The sequence below is a fragment of the Suncus etruscus genome, chromosome 5, assembly GCF_024139225.1.
Source record: "Suncus etruscus isolate mSunEtr1 chromosome 5, mSunEtr1.pri.cur, whole genome shotgun sequence".
In the NCBI taxonomy this organism is placed as follows: Eukaryota; Metazoa; Chordata; class Mammalia; order Eulipotyphla; family Soricidae; genus Suncus; species Suncus etruscus.
Window position 1 is genome coordinate 145,246,466 of NC_064852.1, and position 18,295 is coordinate 145,264,760.

Here is an 18,295-nt window from a genome sequence, read left to right on the forward strand (position 1 = left end):
AAATTAAAAAAAAAGAGCCATAACCTTTTTATTTTCTGACATTGTAACTCAAACAAAAATCAAACATGTTTTGTTATACATTAATGTTTTCAAAGTACAACAAGCATACAAGGTGACTAAGAACAGAAGTGTGTCCCAGAGACCCCAAACAATGTAAGTGGATTTCTGTGCTTTCTGCTATTTTCCAGTGGTACTCAGCAAGTGCCACTTCATAATCACTGAAGAGAGTTTCAGAATTCTTTGTCAAGTACTTTAGAAAACCATGGAAGTAAGTCAGTAAGAAAGGAAGGCTCTTTCATCCAAAAGTGTATAAGCCAACATCACTCCAAGTCTTACAAATAGCCTCAGCAGATGCCAGGTGCCATATACCTGAAGCTTGGGGTCATCATGGTGTTTGGCTCGGATTTCAGCATACAATAATTGTGTTCTCAACACTACCTTTAAATACTCTTTTATCCCTGTGACAGCTTCATTGGCAGTAGATTTCTTATATTTACATAATCCTCTAGGATGGAATTCACATTATTTTTGGCAGAAAAATAGAAGAGATGTTTCTGTTGAGTAATTAAATCATTGACAAGTCATCAACAGTCATCTACAAGCCATGATTTTGTTTCTTCAGGAATGTTTACTTCAACTTCAACTGTCCATGGAAGTCTCATTTTCGATTGTGGGATTTACTTATGGGCTTTTTACTTCTGAGGAACCTGAAATATCTCAGTGGTATCTCCAGTCTCCATTTCCAGAAGTTTTCTGTTTGGCCTCTTTTGTTTTTACTTTGACCTTTTAATATTGAAGCCCAGATGTCTTCTTTCCTGGGGCAGCCCCTCACATCTTTTCCTCTGCACACTGCCCCTGATTAGATTTTTTTAAATACTTGCAATTTCTGCAGATTTGTATTTGAGCACATATTTGAGCAATGTGTTTTCTGGAATCCATCCATCCCAATTTTTAGTCCAACTACTGGAATGTATAAAGTATGCCTTTTGTCCTTGATAGCAACCTTTACACACTGCTTCGTAATGAAGTGGTGCATGGAAACACAGCACTGGCTCACCCTCCTGGAATTTGGATTTCAGGTCCTGCTTGGACAAACAATTCTAAGTGATTGTCCACCTCCTTCTTCTCTGACTGTCTAGCTATGGCTCTTTTCTTCCTCACTCGCCCAATCTATAGGCGCCTTCAGTTTCACTGGTCCTACGTCCTGGTACCATTTGCCAACACCATTTACCTCACTGCCCACTACCTGTACTGTGAGATTCTTTGTTTTTTCAAGTATTTTTAAGTTAATATCTTTATTTAAACACCTTGATTACAAATATGATTGCAGATGAGTTTCAGGCATGTAAAGAACACCCCCTATCACCAGTGCAACATTTCCATCACCAATGTTCCAAATCTCCCTCCTCCCCATCCCACACTCATAAAGTGAAGTGAATGATAGCATGTATCTCAGAAATTTTGATATGTTAAATGTTTAAATGATTTTTTGTTTGTTTTGAGTCACACCAGTGGTATTCAAGATAACTGATTTTTTCCCTTTTTATCGACAACAAATATTAATTTACCATCTGCTTTGTGCCAAACACTTCTTAGGACTTTGGAATACACAGTAGACAAAAACACATCCAGTTCCCTGCTCTCATGCAATCGAATTTTAATTGTAACTGGTAATGAGAAAGAAAATAACTAATAATAGTATGTTAAAGGTTGATGCTCTGAATATAAGAATATGTTAAATAGGAACAATTTACATTTTAATTGTAATAGGTTAATGAGAAAGAAAATAAACAATAATAGTATGTTAAAGGTTTATGTTCTGAATATAAGAATACTTTAAGTAGGGTAACTTGAGTAGAATATAAAAGTATAAAATATATAAAAGCTGATGTTGTTTAAAACTTGCAGAAAAGATGGAGAAATAACAAAATGCTTTTCTCTATGCTCTTCATCAAGATCTAACACATAATACGTAACTTTCTCCTTCCTTCCCCTCATCCCTCCCTTCTTACCTCCCTCTCTTCATCATTTCTGTCATTTCTTTCTCCATAACTTCCTTGCAGTTTTTGCTCAAATGGCCTCTGAAATACTGTGTCCCTAAACTTCTAACTATTCCAATGGTAGTTCCTAAGAATAAAGATGTTTTCAGACATAATTACATTAGAGTTAACAAAATCAGGATGTTTCTGTATTGGTATAATACAATTATCTAATCCTTAGTTCCCTTCAAATTTCATGAGTTATATCAATAATGCCCTTTGAACTTTTCGATATCTTTAGGAGTCCGGGTAAATGACATTTGATTTGTGTTTGTTTTACAATCTTCCTGAATTCAAACAGATTGTGTATTTTCATAGTAAAAGTACTAAGTAATATTTAATCCTTCTCAACACTTCGTATGAGGTGTCAACGGGAATTAGTTTTATTTTGAATAATGGTAACATTAGCTTTATCTTTTAATGAGTCCTCAATATTCTTCATTGTAAGCTATGTTTTTTAAACTTCATTTTTAATAAGTAATTTGTAGAGAGATAGTGTGAAGAGAATGAGTAGCTCTATTTTATTATGCATTTAATCACTAGTTTTAGCAACCATAATAATTTTGTGGTTTTATTCTATATTAAATAGTTGTAAGCCTACTAAAAAAGAACTTAGCTTTGTTTTTAACTTTGTTTTTTTAATTTTATTCATTTATTTATATTTATAGGAATCATGGATTCTCGTGTTTTTAACAGATTGACCTATTTTTATAATTATTTTGATAAGAACAGAATTCCCCCTATATCTAACTACAAGATTAGATTTCTTTTATTTATTTATTTATTTATTTATGTATTTATGTATTTAATTATTTATTTTGATTTTTGGTCCACATCTGGTGATGCTCAGGAGTTACTCCTGGCTCTGTGTGGCTCCTGTTTTGGGGGACCATATGGGACACCAAAGACCGAACCAAGGTCCTTCTAGGTCAGCTGCATGCAAAGCAAAAACCCCACCACTGCTCCACTGTTCTGGTCCCAAGAGTAGATTTCTTTTAAAAGAACACTGTAATCCTTTGAGGGTCCCTATAATGCTTTGAGTACTTCCTTATTTTCTGGTATCAAGGATATTCTGGTTCATTTTGTATTCTCTCTGCCCTCACTAGGGAGTTCATAACTTTTCCAAGAGATTATTCTTGCTTTCCATAGAGAATAGTGGTATATGAAAGTACAGAATCTTTTGTTTTGTTTTGTTTTTGTTTTTAGGCCACAGCTGGTGATGCTCAGAGGTTACTCCTGAGTCTACACTCAGGAATTACTCATAGAGGACTTGGGTGGACCAGACCATATGGGAAACTTGGGATCGAACCCAGGTCAGCTGCACACAAGGCAAATGCCCTACCCACTGTACTATCGCTCCAGCCTGGAAGTACAGAATCATGGCACTAGTTGTTCTTAGAGTAACATTGTCTAGTCTTCTCATTAGCAATTAAAAAGTGTATCTAGTTTATATTTATATGTGTAAATATTATACATTATTACCTATTTCATATATTCTCTGTATATATAACTAAATCAATGTAACAGGTGCAATGATGGTGTAAATTTTAGTTTACACATATATCTTGAATTATAGTCTTTCTTCTTCTTCCTATATGTGATATGTAAGAGTTATATCCAAAAGAAGAACCTAATTTTTATTATCGATGATAAGATAATGGATTCTTTTATTTATTATTTGCTTATGATTCACCAATACCCTTGTAAAAAGGCAATTCTAGACATCTGAAAAACTAGAGCACAGTGGGTCAAGCTCTTATTTTGCTCCTGACCAACCCAGGTTTGATCCTTTATATTCTGGATACTCTCTGAGCCATCACTGTGAACTGAAAGCCAGAAGTAAACCCTGAGTTTTTTTGGATATGGTACAAAAAATAACAATATGAAAATTCAAACCTATTGTTTTATTGCTCATTATTTTTATTGTTTACAGTTTTTCATTTTGTAGTTGATTTATATGCATTGTTACAGCATTAGATATAATTCTGAGATATATTTATATAGAGTTCTTAAATGTAAAAGTGTCATGAAATATGTCATTGTCACTCATAAACCTTCATGAGTCCAGAAACTTTCCTCTTGCCCTTCATTAGTCTTTGTGGTGAGAGCTGATTGTGAATGGCTTACAGATCTTAGAGTACATAAGACAACTCATCACAATAAAAATAATGTGTATCAATTTCCAGAGACTGTGCCATTACTAACAAACTATTTGTAACTCAGGTGTCAGAGGTGAGGTGTAGTTCAATTAAACTTGAGGGGAATTGACTGAGCTTGAATGTAAGTCCTATTTAAAATCAACAATACAACAATTCTTCAACAATTCTTCCCTTTACATTCAAAAATCAACAATTTATCATTCTAGGCTCAGTAGTAATTTTTCTCATATGGCATAGTGCAAGAGGTGACTTATAACCCTGTCAAATATATATTATATATGTTTATATATAATATATATATTTATATATAATTATATAGATTGAAAGGTGAGTGCTTTTACATTGTTAACTGGTTATGTCTTTTGAATTATATTACCAAAATTTAAATGAATAAAAAGAGCAAGTTATGCTCTCTAATATATCTCCTATTTGTTGTTCTTTGGGACCACACCTAAGCAGTGCTCAGGGCTTAGCCCTGGCTTATTCATGGCTTTATGCTTATGAAACACTCCTTGTGGGCCTTGGGGGACCATATGTGTTTGAGGTATTGAAATCCTGTCATATACATACAAAACAAGTGAGTGCCCTAACCTCTGTATTATAACTTTGGCCTTTCTCAAATAAGTCAAAAATAGATATACTTTTAGATAAATTACTAAAAATCTTGCTCAACAAATAATAGTTTTAGGCGAAGGTGTTTTTGTTTTTTGTTTGTCATTGGGCATTGTACCAATAACTCAGTCATGGTTCACTGTTTCCCATTGATGTGTTAAACCAAATTCCTTTCTCACAGGAGATACTTCGAAGTAATTTAAATAATTTGGATATGATCATGACCCTTACACACATTTGATGATCCTAATTATTCAGTCTCATTATTATTATTAGTATATATATTTTTGGCTTTTAAGTCACACCAGCAGTGTTCAGGGTTACTCCTGGCTCTGCACTCAGGAATCACTCCTGGCTGGCACAGGGACCATATGGAATGCTGTGATTCAAACCACGTCTGTCCTGGATCAGCTGCATACAAGGCAAAGTCCTCACAGCTGTGCTATCTCTCTGGCCCCCAAGTCTCATTACTTTTTAGTTAAAATGGTGTTCAAATCTACTTTCAAGTGGCTTATTGCTCACATTGCACTGTAACTTATATCATGGATATTCAAGCACCGAGAATGGGAATTTTCAATCCAAAATGTAAAAAGTGGCTGAGGAAATCAATTTTCGGTGCTCTTAGCAGCACTGCATTCTTTTTTTTTTTTTTTTTTTTTTGGTTTTTGGGTCACACCCGGCAGTGCTCAGGGGTTACTCCTGGCTGTCTGCTCAGAAATAGCTCCTGGCAGGCAAGGGGGACCATATGGGACACCGGGATTCGAACCAACCACCTTTGGTCCTGGATTGGCTGCTTGCAAGGCAAACGCCGCTGTGCTATCTCCCCGGGCCCACAGCACTGCATTCTTAGGCCTCAGCACTGGTTGTTGGCCTGCTGAATGGTATTATGACCACGAATGGAACCCAAGACTCCCGAGCACTACTGTGATGCTGCCCCCACCATAAGACAAAAAGGGATATATATTTACATACTTTAGCAGCACAAATAATACTAGGTGACTGCCACAAAGGGACTTATAGTTTATGAATATGAAAGTACATCAATATAGCAATATTTTTTGTTTGTGTTGAAAGGGACAAGAAGTTTTTGCTTTTCATAAATGCGTATAGTTTAAGTTTGAAGTTTCCCTAAGTTTACAAGCCCAATTTGCTCACGCTTTCTGTTATCTTTGCTCGCAAAACTTTTAGTAAGGTGGAGCAAGAGTAAGGCGGCCGGGGCCGGAGAGATAGCATGGAGGTAAGGCGTTTGCCTTTCATGCAGGAGGTCATCAGTTCGAATCCCGGTGCCCCATATGGTCCCCCGTGCCTGCCAGGAGCAATTTCTGAGCCTGGAGCCAGGAATAACCCCTGAGCACTGCCGGGTGTGACCCAAAGACCAAAAAAAAAAAAAAAAGAGTAAGGCGGCCACCCCCACCTTCAGCCTTTAAGGTAAAGAAATGTGACCTTAAGTTTAATATTTTTCTGTAGGATAAAAATGTAACTTTTAGTGGTGGTCTGTTAAGTTTTAGCAATTGTCTCTGTGTAACTTTTTTTATTAAATATATTTTTATTTAAGTAACATGATCATATTTGGGTTACAGTCATAACCAGAACACCCCCCTTCACCAGTGCAACATTACCCCCCCCCCTTCCCGTCCCCTGCCTGTTTTCGAGACAGGCATTCTACTACAGTAATTTGTTTTTAAGTTCCATAAGTTGTATTTTTTTTTCCTTAAAGGATAAGAGTAAAAAAATATAGTAAAGGTGTGATAGTGGCAATTGCCAATTTTTGCATAGGTCCAGAAAAATGGGGAAAATGGGAAAAAAAAATCTTTGACCTGATTCCAAAAAGGCCTCACCCCAGAAGTTTATTGGCATAAGACAGACTCTGGGTTCCAGGCATACCAGTCTATCCAACTCCAGTCATTCTCAAGGTCCCGGTGAAACTTTTTCACACTTTAGCTATAGTTGGTATCAGACTTTTATATTTAAAGACTCTGGATTCTGTGCATTTCTTTCCTTGATGTCAGACTGATGTGGAGCATCCTCTAGTTTCAGCATATCATTCAATGCAGAGTCTCTGTGTAACTTTTAGTGGCGGTCTGTTAGGCTTTCACGATTGTTTCTTTGTTTGCTAAATATCTCTTTTTTTTAACTGAGTTGTGCTGTATTCCTAAGTAATAGGTAACAAACGGAATACTACTTCCGTGACATGCGCTGTCCCTTTGGAAAAGTGCTCTATAAAAACACTGCTTCGGTAATGGTTCGGGGTCTTCGCTCTGGGGTTCATCCCTGAGCACTGACCCTGGTGTTACCCTGGCACCAGAAAAATAAATCACCCTTTGCAAATTTGCATGGCTTCGGACTCTCCTTGAAACGCTCTAGACGCCGCTCGAGAGATGGGGACTGATCCCCGCACCTCAACAGTGTTTTGTTTGGGGCCATTCCTGACTGTACTTAGAGCTTACTCCTGGCTCACAATCATCATTCCCAGTTGGGGCTCAAGGACCATAGGGATTGAACTCAAATTGGCTGCATGCAAGGCAAGCACCCTACCCATCTGTATCAGTTATAGAGTCTCCAATATATAATTTTAAATCATCTGGTATATATATGTACTATATCTGGTATATCTGGTATATATATTGGTTTTTTGGGCCACACCTGGTGACGCTCAGAGGTTACTCCTGGCTATGCGCTCAGAAATTGCTCCTGGCTTGGGGAGCCATATGAGACACTGCAAGATCGAACCACAGTCCATCCTAGTTTAGCCATGTACAAGGCAAACGCCCTACCGCTACACCACCATTCCAGCCCATCATTCATTATTTCTACTTTATACCAGTATGTTTGTACTTATTAAATGAATGTATATATAGAATGTACGAGTTAAATGAAGACATTGGATCAGCAAAGCCTTCTCTCTTGGGAATTAATATGTAAAATTTGGTAATATATTTAATGAGAGAACTTCAGCGTGTTTACAATAGAACTGCAATCCTGATAAGTGTTTTTTATTTTTAATAACCTTCTGTGATTTTTAAGTCATGTCTTCTCAGCAAGTCAGTATGCTTGAGTCTGATCTTATTTACCACCTACCTCTCTGCAGACAATTTCCAGATCTTCCTCTTCTGCCCTGACCTTTTATATTTTCTCCAGTTACAGCTTTCATTCTGTTTATGTAATATCTTTACTTAGATGCTCTGCCATCACCTAAATCTAAACATGGGGAGAAAAGGAATTTGGAGTTTTCCATTAGCCTATCTATTCTGCTGGCACTGCATCTTCATTTCCTGCAAAGAACCTTGAGTTTCCCCAGCCTATTTGCATTCATTCACCATTCTAGGCTGGTCCCAAGTCATGCTAATTCCTACTCAAAGTTCTTTCTTTCATGTATATCTGCATTTCCATAGGCTTAGGGTGGTTCTTGCCTTGTTTAACCAAACCATCTCAAGGACTCCTGGTGAGCCTGTCTTCCTGTATTCTTTCTTTAATTTCACGGTCACTCTGCAGAGTATAGAATACATCTATATGACTGTCTTTCAAACAACTCCTTTACTGACTAATTACTTCAGAGCTGTTATGTATAGTTGAGGTGCTATTTTGTTTTAAGTGTAGATTTTAATCATGAATATTTTCTTAGGTAAGCTCCATAGTTGGTTTAAATTGGAATCCAGTTCTTCCCCTAGTTTCATTCTGCACAATTTGACATATCTATCTGTGTAACATGTCCAATCAAACAGCCTGATGGCTATAAATATAGATGGAACATAGCTATTAAACTTCACAAGAGTAGTAGTATCCTTGCTTTACTCAAATAAAAGCAAATAAAATTTGTTGATTCTATTTAAGTTCTGGTTGTAACATGAATTATTTCTTATAAATCTTGAACACGTGACTCCCAATTTATAGTAGAACATAATTAACATATCACATTGTGTAAACTTCCACTATGACTTGATATATGCTGATTTTCTGAGATAGTTGCCATAATAAAGCCCCTTGGTATACAATCATCTCAAATTGCAGATTTTCTTTTTTATGCTAAACATCTATTTTCTTTATATCTTTAAAGTATACAATATGTCTTGTTAATTATAGTCTCCTGAAATGTTTTTAATATGAAAATAGTACATCTGTTTGACAGGATAATAAGGTTAAAATGAATAATATTAGACAAAGTTAAATAGTTTGACCTAAAGTGTTTCTGACTTTAAAACTCTTAGTTTTTAATTCCATTGGCTGTATTATAATCTATTTTAATAGTTTCAAAATAACTGGCAGTTTTCTGAGTGGCCTGTAAGCACAAGTGAATAACATCCATATCCATCCAGAATTTGTTTATTCATAAATAATTGATGATGTGATTATTTTTATAAAAGTTTACTATTTAGCTTATAAACACTATTTCAACAGTGTTCTTCACTACACAATAGACTATATAAGTTTACATATATAGAGATATATTTTATATATTTACATATATGCCAATACACAATAGACTGAATATACATCATTTTATGTAATTATAGTGTATTTGAAGGTCAAGTTTAATTAATTTTGCATTTTGTTAGTTAAATATATGCTATTTTGAGAAAGATATATCATATAACCATTCTGTCATATTAGTTGCTTTTATTAATCCATTCCTCTGCAAACCTTGATAGCATTTCAAGATGACTATTTTCATCTACATAAGACTAATATCTTTTTCGCCAAAGCTACATGTTTATTTACATATTTAATGCCACATAGAATGGATTTGTGTTTGAGAGAGTTTTTGTCAACCAACTTCAAAGGAAGATATCAGATCATTTCTGTGATAGCCATAACTTCCACTTTTTTTATCATGTTGATCTTCATGTAAATAGTAAAATAAATAGTTGATTATTTTGTCTTCCAGTGAATTAACCACCTTTTAAAGATTACTTTAATAAGTAGTTACAAAACCATATGAAACATATTTTTCAGTTTCTTTTTTTTTTTTTTTTTTTTTTTTTTCATTGATCTCTTTTATTTATTTATTTTTTTTTTAATTTTTATTTTGATCATAATGGTTTACATAGTGTTGACAATAATATTTTAGGTACATATTTACATAAAATCAGGGGGGATTCCCATCACCAAATTGTCCTCCCTACACCTCCATTTCTGTCCTACCTCCCATTTCCTCTTCCCTCATCCCAGGTCGGCTTGAATATGTGGTCCCCTCTTTATCTAACCCACAACTTAGTAGTCTTGCACCTGTTTGGTCTTGATGCCTCCCTTAGTTCCCCCTCTAACTGGAGGCAGGACTAGCTAGTTCAAGTTGCGTGGTTTTGTTTGAAAAAGAGAAAAGTAATAAACTGGGGTAAGGATCTAATACCCCGAAACTGGGCGGAATCCTTCTAGAGGCTCTCATCATCGTTTTGAGAGATGGAGAAAAAGAAGGTGAAACACTCCACCAGTACCAAAAGAAGTGTCAAATATCTAGTGAGGGCTTGAGCTGTATCGATAAGCACCACAAAAAAAAAAAAAAAAAAACAGGCAAACAAACAAACAACAAAAAGCGAAACAAGCAAAAACAAACAAACAAAAAAAACACACCATGGTCTTGAAATGAGAAACATGGCATAGCACATAACGAAAGAAAAGAAAGGAAGAGAAAATATAAGTATGGTTGGGGACAGTTTCAATAATCACTCCCAAACAGAGAAATCGACCAAAATAGATAGGTGAATAAAAATAATAACAACAATAATAAATGGAGGTAAAAAATATATAGATAATAACCAAGGTTTTGTGCTTTTTGTATTTTTATTTTTTCCCTCCTGCCCTGGCACAGTAAATATTGGGGTCATTCGAAAAGGAATTCACTTGGCCTAAGAGATATGGGGTTTCTCCGTCCTTGGAGCATACTGTCATGGGATCAACACTAGACTTTGCTCAGGAGCCTTTACTCTCCCGGTGGTGGTTTTTTTTTTTTTTTTTTTTTGGTGTGTGGAAGACTTCTGTTCTGTGTTTAGAGGTCTCAGTATCTGCACAGCTCCTGAGGTGGGACTTATGATGAAGTCAGTCTTTGTGGTTCTAGAGGTTCTGTTACCTCCGTATCATTTTAAACCATCTTCTGTGGTTGGTGATCTTGGTCTTTGCCCTGATCCTAGGGTGGCACCTAGGATAGCATCTTTCTTTGTGCTTCCAAAAGCCCTGTTCCGTTACAATTTTCTCTGCCGGACCTTTGGGACTGGGGATCCTGGTTATTGTGCAGGTCATAGTTCAAACCCTAAACTAGGGCTTTTTTTTTTTTTTTTGGTCCCAAGATGTATACCGTCTGGTTGTAGTTCTAGCAGCCAGTCAACTATAAATCACGATCTTGGCTTTTGGACCTACCAAAGGGTGCCGAGACTTCTGGTTGTGTCTTGTCGTTAGCTGGTAAGGTAGGTTAATCTGCTCTGAGGTCAGGATGTTCAGATTTTCCTCATTGTCAGGAAATCATGTTAGAGTTGGCCCTTGTTGTTGACCCCGCAGTATTAAGGCAGTCCCGGCTGGGATTTGTTTCTTGCCACTGTTGTGAGGAACTGTGCCGTTTCTATGTCTGGGATCCAGGGTTCAAGGCTGGATGAATGGTATCTGATCATCTGAGGTCTAAGTTGATTCCACATGACATATTTTCAAGGTAGGAGATATCCCTGTTTTGTAAACAACTATGAGTTCCCATCTCTAGTAGACAAGAGCTCTTTTTTTTTTATATGTAAGATTTCCCCTTTATTTGGTGTGCCTTTGCAGGGGGAAGTGGTGCTACATTATAATGTCTGTGTATTTGTGGGTGGACAGAGGGGATAACAGAAACAGGTCACATACCCAAAAGCGAGGAAAAGAAAAAAAAAAAAAGGAAATAAAAATGTATGCGCTCACAAATGTATATGTAGGACAAACATTTAAAAAATAAATTAATTAATTAAAAAAAATAAAAAAATTAAAAAAAATTTAAGGTGAGTTAGTGAGGTTTTTTAAGGGACCAAAGTGGTGCAAAAGACTACCTTACATTTGGGGGAGAGTAGGTAAAGAGGTGGTGTATTACCAGTCTTACGCCTATGTTGGAGGTACAGTTTTTCCCATTGTCTTTTGGGTGTTTCCTGTGGTGTGTGGGTTCCCAGGCATCTTCCTATCCCACCCCCTGACCTTCTTCAGATTGGTAAAAATTTGTGGCAGGGAGGTCTTGGAAGAGTTCTTGCGTTGGGGATACTTTTGGACCTAGATCCGGTTTCAAGAAACAGTCCACGTTAGGGGGAGTTGGTAGGGAAGGCCGCACAGCATGAGTCCGCAGGGAGTTGGCTGTCTTTTCTTGCAGGAGACGAGGTGTGGGTTTGACTGGGTGTCCCCTCGCCTGGGTGCTGGGTACTGTTTCGTTGGGTAGGAGGTCGGCCTTGATGCCTAATAGATTAAGGATTGAGGGTGAAGAGTTTTAATATGGTGGGAGATCTGGATGGAATTGAGGGGTGAAGGGATAGTTGGATTTCCAGAGGGGAGACAGGGGAAGGTATATGGGAGGGGTATGCAGTGAGAGGAAAGAGAAAATACCTTAGAAAGAAAAGGAGAAGAGAAAGGGGAAAAAGTAAAGAGAGGAATAGAATTAAAAAAAAAAAAAAGTAGTGAGAAGAGAGGGGAGAATAGCAAGGGAATGCTGGTTAGGTTGAATGTGTTCGAAGAATAGAGCCTGTAGTTTAAGTCTGTACATCACAGGCACTGCTTCGGTGGTCTGACTGGTCACTTGCTTCAATTCCTAAAAGAAGGAATAACCTAGAGATAAAGTATATGTTAGAGAGTTTTCTCGTGGCCCTCTCGTAGTGCATGCTATGTATGGTATCTCGTGTGGTATCCCGAGTTGCCATCTTAGTTTGTCCGCCCTTTGTATCCAAGGGCGCCTGTGGACAGAAAAGCTGAGAGGTTATTTAAAATATAGTAAGATAAAGGCATTAAAACATAGTGCTATGGTATGCTGCCATTGCAGTCGTGATTTCCCTTGGTGTTCTATACTTGTGTTCCTGTATACGAACTCTAAGGGATTATTGTGGGCCTTTGTTTTGGAAGTCTGATTACTTACCTGTTCTCTTAATGCTGTTGTTTCTGTTGTTGCTGCTTTCTTTGTGGTATAATGTGTTGTCAAGTGTTTGTGTTGCTCCTTTTTCATGAATTTTGGACACTGCTCCCACGTATATGTTGAGTATTACAGTGTTCGAAGTTTCTACCCTGTTAAACCCTGTTATTTGATTGTTAGGTATTAGTTGTGTTTAAACTATATGTTCTAGGTGTTTCAGAATAGTGCCACCATTCTGTGTTTATCTTTTGTCTTCTGACTTACTTCGTTTAACATAACATGATCTAAGTCCATCCATGTTGCTGCAAAGTCTGTGATTGTATCGTTTCTGACTGCCATGTAATATTCCATTGTGTATATGTACCACATCTTAATGATCCATTCATCTGTTGTTGGACATCGAGGTTGGTTCCACGATTTGGCTATTATACTGAGTGCTGCAATAAATAGTGGGGTGCATACGTATTTTGGAATGAATGCCCTTCCATCTTGGGGGTATATGCCTAGGAGAGCAATTGCTGGGTCAAATGGCAGCTCAATTCTGAGTTCTTTGAGCACTCTCCAGACTTTTCTCCATAGATGTTGGACTAGGGGGCATTCCCACCAGCAGTGAATGAGAGTTCCTTTCATACCGCATCCCCGCCAACAAAGGTTGTTTCCATTATTTTTGATGTGAGCCATCCTCACTGGTGTAAGGTGGTATCTCATTGTTGTCTTGATTTGGATCTCCCTGATGATGAGTGAAGGTGAGCATGTTTTCATGTGTTTGTTGGCCATCCTTCTGTCTTCCTCAGAGAAGTGTCTATTCATTTCATCTCCCCATTTTTTTATGGCTTTATTTGGTTTTGAGGGTCTCAGCTTTCTGAGTGCTTTGTATGTTCTAGATATCAGGCCTTTATCTGATATGTCGAGTGAAAAGATTTTTTCCCATTCTGTTAGCTGTCTTCTTGCGTTAAGTAGGGTTTGTTTTGCCATGCAGAAGCTTTTTAGTTTGATGTAGTCCCATTTGTTTATATTACATGCTAAAGTTCTTGCCATTGGTGCTCCATTCTCAAAGACCTTTTTGATATATAGGTCTTCGAGTGTTCTGCCTATTTTATTCTCGATAAACTTTATAGATTCGGGTCTGATTTCAAGGTCTTTGATCCATTTTGAGTTGACTTTTGTATAAGGGGTGAGATATGGGTCGATTTTCACTTTCTTACATGTGGTTTTCCAGTTGTACCAACACCATTTGTTGAATAGGCTTTCTTTGTTCCATTTCAGATTCTTGCCTCTTTTATCAAATATTAGTTGGCTGTATATCTGGGGGTTTATGTCAGGGAATTCTGTTCTGACCCACTGGTCTGAGGTCCTGTCTCTGTTCCAGTACCATGCTGTTTTAATTACTATGGCTTTATAGTATAGTTTCAAGTTAGGTAAGGAGATGCCTCCCAGCTTCTTGTTTTTCAATATGTGTTTGGCTATCCTGGGTCTTTTGTGGTTCCAGATGAATTTTGTGATTGATTGTTCTATTTCTTTAAAGAATTGTGTCTGGATTTGGATAGGGATTGCATTAAATCTATATAAAAGTTTGGGTAAGATAGTCATTTTGACTATGTTAATTCTACCTATCCATGAGCATGGGATGTTCTTCCATTTCTTTAGATCGTCTTCAATTTCTTTCTGAAGTGTTTTGAAGTTTTCCTGGTATAGGTCTTTCACTTCTCTTGTAAGGTTGATTCCTAGATACTTGATATTTTTTGATACTATCTTGAATGGAATTGTATTTTTAATCTCTCTCTCCTCAACTTCATTGTTTGTATATAGAAACGCTACTGTCTTTTGTGTATTTACTTTGTATCCAGCCACTTTGCTGTATTGGTTGATTGTTTCTAGGAGTTTTACTGTGGACTCTTTAGGGTTTTTGATGTAGATCATCATATCGTCGGCAAATAGAGATAGCTTGTGTTCCTCTTTCCCTACTTGAATTCCTTTGATTCCCTTCTCTTGTCGGATTGCTATTGCTAGGACTTCTAAAGTTATATTGAATAAGAGTGGAGAGAGTGGACAGCCTTGTCTAGTTCCTGACCTTAGTGGGAATGCTTCTAGTTTCTCGCCGTTAAGTATAATGTTGGCTATAGGCTTTTCATATATAGCTGTAACTATCTTGAGGAAGGTTCCTTCTAATCCTATTTTGCTGAGTGTCTTTAGCATGAAAGGATGTTGGATTTTGTCAAACGCCTTCTCTGCGTCAATTGATATGATCATGTGGTTTTGGTCTTTCATGTTGTTGATGTGATGTATCATATTGATTGATTTGCGTATGTTGAACCAACCTTGCATTCCTGGTATGAATCCCACTTGGTCGTGATGAATGATCTTTTTGATGAAGTGTTGGATTCGGTTTGCTAAGATTTTGTTGAGAATTTTTGCATCTATGTTCATTAGTGAGATTGGTCTGTAGTTTTCTTTCTTAGTGGTGTCTTTGCCTTCTTTGGGAATGAGTGTGATATTAGCCTCATAAAAGGAGTTGGGGAGGATTCCTGTTTTTTCTATGGTTTGGAAAAGCCTATGGAAAAGTGGTAGTAAGTCTTCTTGAAATGTTTGATAGAATTCACCTGTAAATCCATCTGGGCCTGGGCTTTTGTTCTTAGGGAGTTTTTTAATTACATCTTCAATTTCCTCTGAGGTGATTGGACTGTTTAGACTTTCTAGATCTTCCTTTTCCAGCTTTGGAAGAGGGTGTTTGTCCAAGAATCTGTCGATTTCTACTGGGTTCTCTAGCCTAGTTGAGTATAGTTGTTCATAATATGATCTCATGATATGTTGTATTTCATGGGGTTCTGTTGTAATCTCACCCCTTTCATTTGTGATCCTACTGATTTGGGTGTTTTCCCTCTTTTTTTTGGTGAGTTTTGCCAATGGTTTGTCTATCTTGTTTATTTTTTCGAAAAACCAACTCCTGGTCTCATTGATTTTTTGTATTGTTTTCTTAGTTTCGATGTTGTTTATTTCTGCTCTGGTTTTTATTATTTCTTGCCTTCTGGTTGTGGTTGGATTTCTCTGTTGCTGTTGCTCCAATTCTTTGAGGTGATCTTTTAAACTGTTGGTTTTGTTATTTTCCTGTTTCTTGACATAGGCCTGTATTGCTATGAGTTTCCCCCTAATTACTGCTTTTGCTGTGTCCCATAAATTTTGACATGTTGTCTCTTCATTGTCATTTGTCTCAAGGAATCTTTTTATTTCTTCCTTGAGTTGTTCTTTGATCCAGGTGTTGTTGAGCAGCATGTTATTTAATCTCCAGGTATTAGTTTTTCTCCATTGCTTCTTCTTGATATCAATTTTAACCTCTGTTGCATAGTGATCTGAAAGGGTACTTCTAATGATCCTTACCTTTGTGGTCTTATATAGGTTGGCTTTGTATCCCAAGACATGGTCTATTCTGGAGAAGGTTCCATGTGGGCTTGAGAAGAATGTGTATTCTGCTTTCTGGGGATGGAGGGCTCTATATAAGTCTATCAGCCCTAAATCTTCTAATTTTTCATTTAGAGCTCTTATTTCTTTGCTATTTTTCTGTTTGGTGGATCTGTCCAGTGGTGATAGTGGAGTATTCAGGTCCCCTACTATTATCACATTTCCCTTCATGTGTTTCTCCAGGTTTGCCAGTAGTTGCCTCACATATTTTGCTGACTCTAGATTAGGTGCGTATATATTGACCAGGGTTAGTGTTTCTTGATCTAATGTTCCCCTGATCAGTAAGTAGTGACCCTCTTTGTCTCTGATCACTTTCTTGAGGTTGAATACAATTTGATCTGATATAAGAATTGCTGTCCCTGCTCTTTTTTGTTTTCCATTGGCCTGGATGATTACTTTCCATCCTTTTATTCTAAGCCTGTGCTTATCCTGTAACTGTAGGTGTGTTTCTTGTAGACAGCAGAAGTCCGGTTTATTTTTCCTAACCCAGTTCTCTACTATGTGTCTTTTGATTGGAGAGTTTAGTCCGTTTACATTTAGGGAAATTATTGATAGAGAGGACTGTTGTGCAGTTGTATTGTGTGGGGTGGTTGTTGTTACAATCGGGGGTTTGGATTGTGTAATTCGTCTCTGAGTAAATCGCTTAGTATTGGCTTAGTTTGCACAAATAGTTCAAGTTCGTTCATATTTGAGAATGTTTTTAGTCTGCCCTCCCATATGAATGATAGTTTAGCTGGGTATTGGACCCTGGGTTGGAAATTTCTTTCATTCAGTCGTTTAAATATGTCATTCCACTGTCTTCTTGCTTGAATTATTTCAAATGGGAGATCTGGTTTGATTCTTATGTCTTTTCCTTTGTACTTGAGGTTTTTTTTCTCCCTTATTGCTTTCAGGAGTTCCTCTTTCTCTTTGTTTTTTGCCATTTGGATTATTATGTGTCTTGGTGTGGGTTTATTAGGGTCTATTTTATTAGGGACTCTCTTGACTTCCTGGATTTGTCCTGAATTGTCTTTCCAGAGGGTGGGAAAGTTCTCTGTTATTATCTCCCTGACTACCTGTTCTTCCCCCTTCCCTATTTCCTCCCCTTCTGGTATACCTACAATTCTTAGATTGTTTCTTTTGTCTTTATTCATTAGATATTGGACTTTTCCTTCCAGTGCTTTGCCTTTTATTTCTTTGTTGGTTTCTTGATCATTTTTTGATTGCAGTTTTCCTTCGAGTTCTTCGATGTGCTTCTCCAACTCTGTGTTTCTGCTTGTAAGGCTTGTTACTTTGTCTTTTAAATCCTTCACTTCTTTTTGTATGGAATCTCTCATGTTCTTTGACATTTCTTCTTTAATTTGGCTGATTCTTTCATCCATGGCTTTCTTATACTCGGTTGCTAGGGTTTCTTTCATCTGTTTTAGTAATTCTTGCATTTCCTTCCTCATGACCGCTTTTAGGTCTTCTTCCCATGGATCTGTGCGTTTTGGTGGACTTGGAAATTTAATAGGGTTTGTCATGTTGTCTCCAGATATTATGGATTTCCTTGATTTACGCATAATTCTTTGTATTTAATGGTGTGTTTTGGAGTGCTGTGGCTTCTAATTTCGGCCTGCTTTGGTCCCCTTCCTGAAGGTGATTCTAGAGGATGCTGTTGGGTGGGCTTGTTGAACCTGGCTCTTTCTCCTCCCCTTTGCTACCTAGAGTTCGGCCCTCCTGCAGTGGGTATTATTGCTTTTCTACTCCTTATTTCTGTCGGCGGTGCAGTTCCACTCCTGGCCACACTGGTTGCTGGCGCTATTGAGCCTAGCTCCCAATCCCCCCTCCTTTCTCTGGGAGTCAATGGAGCTCTGCCCCCTCCAAGTTTCCCTTGAAGGAGTTCCCTCAGTCCGACCCTTCAGGCTCTGCCCTCGCCCTTGGGGAGTCCCTGGTCCACTCCAGGGTCCAGGGGGGTGGACTGCTCTAGGTCACCTGCGAGTCCAGAAGGGTGG

General features: G+C 37.5%; 1 protein-coding gene and 1 pseudogene across 1 annotated transcript in view; one reads left to right on the top strand and one right to left on the bottom strand.

Annotated features, from left to right (window-relative positions):
• Positions 1-18,295, top strand: part of ANGPT1 (angiopoietin 1) — a 272,220-nt gene that overhangs the window by 40,281 nt on the left and 213,644 nt on the right. The gene's annotated exons all lie outside the window — the stretch shown is intronic.
• LOC126009369 (mortality factor 4-like protein 1) lies at positions 74-7,234 on the bottom strand (annotated as a pseudogene).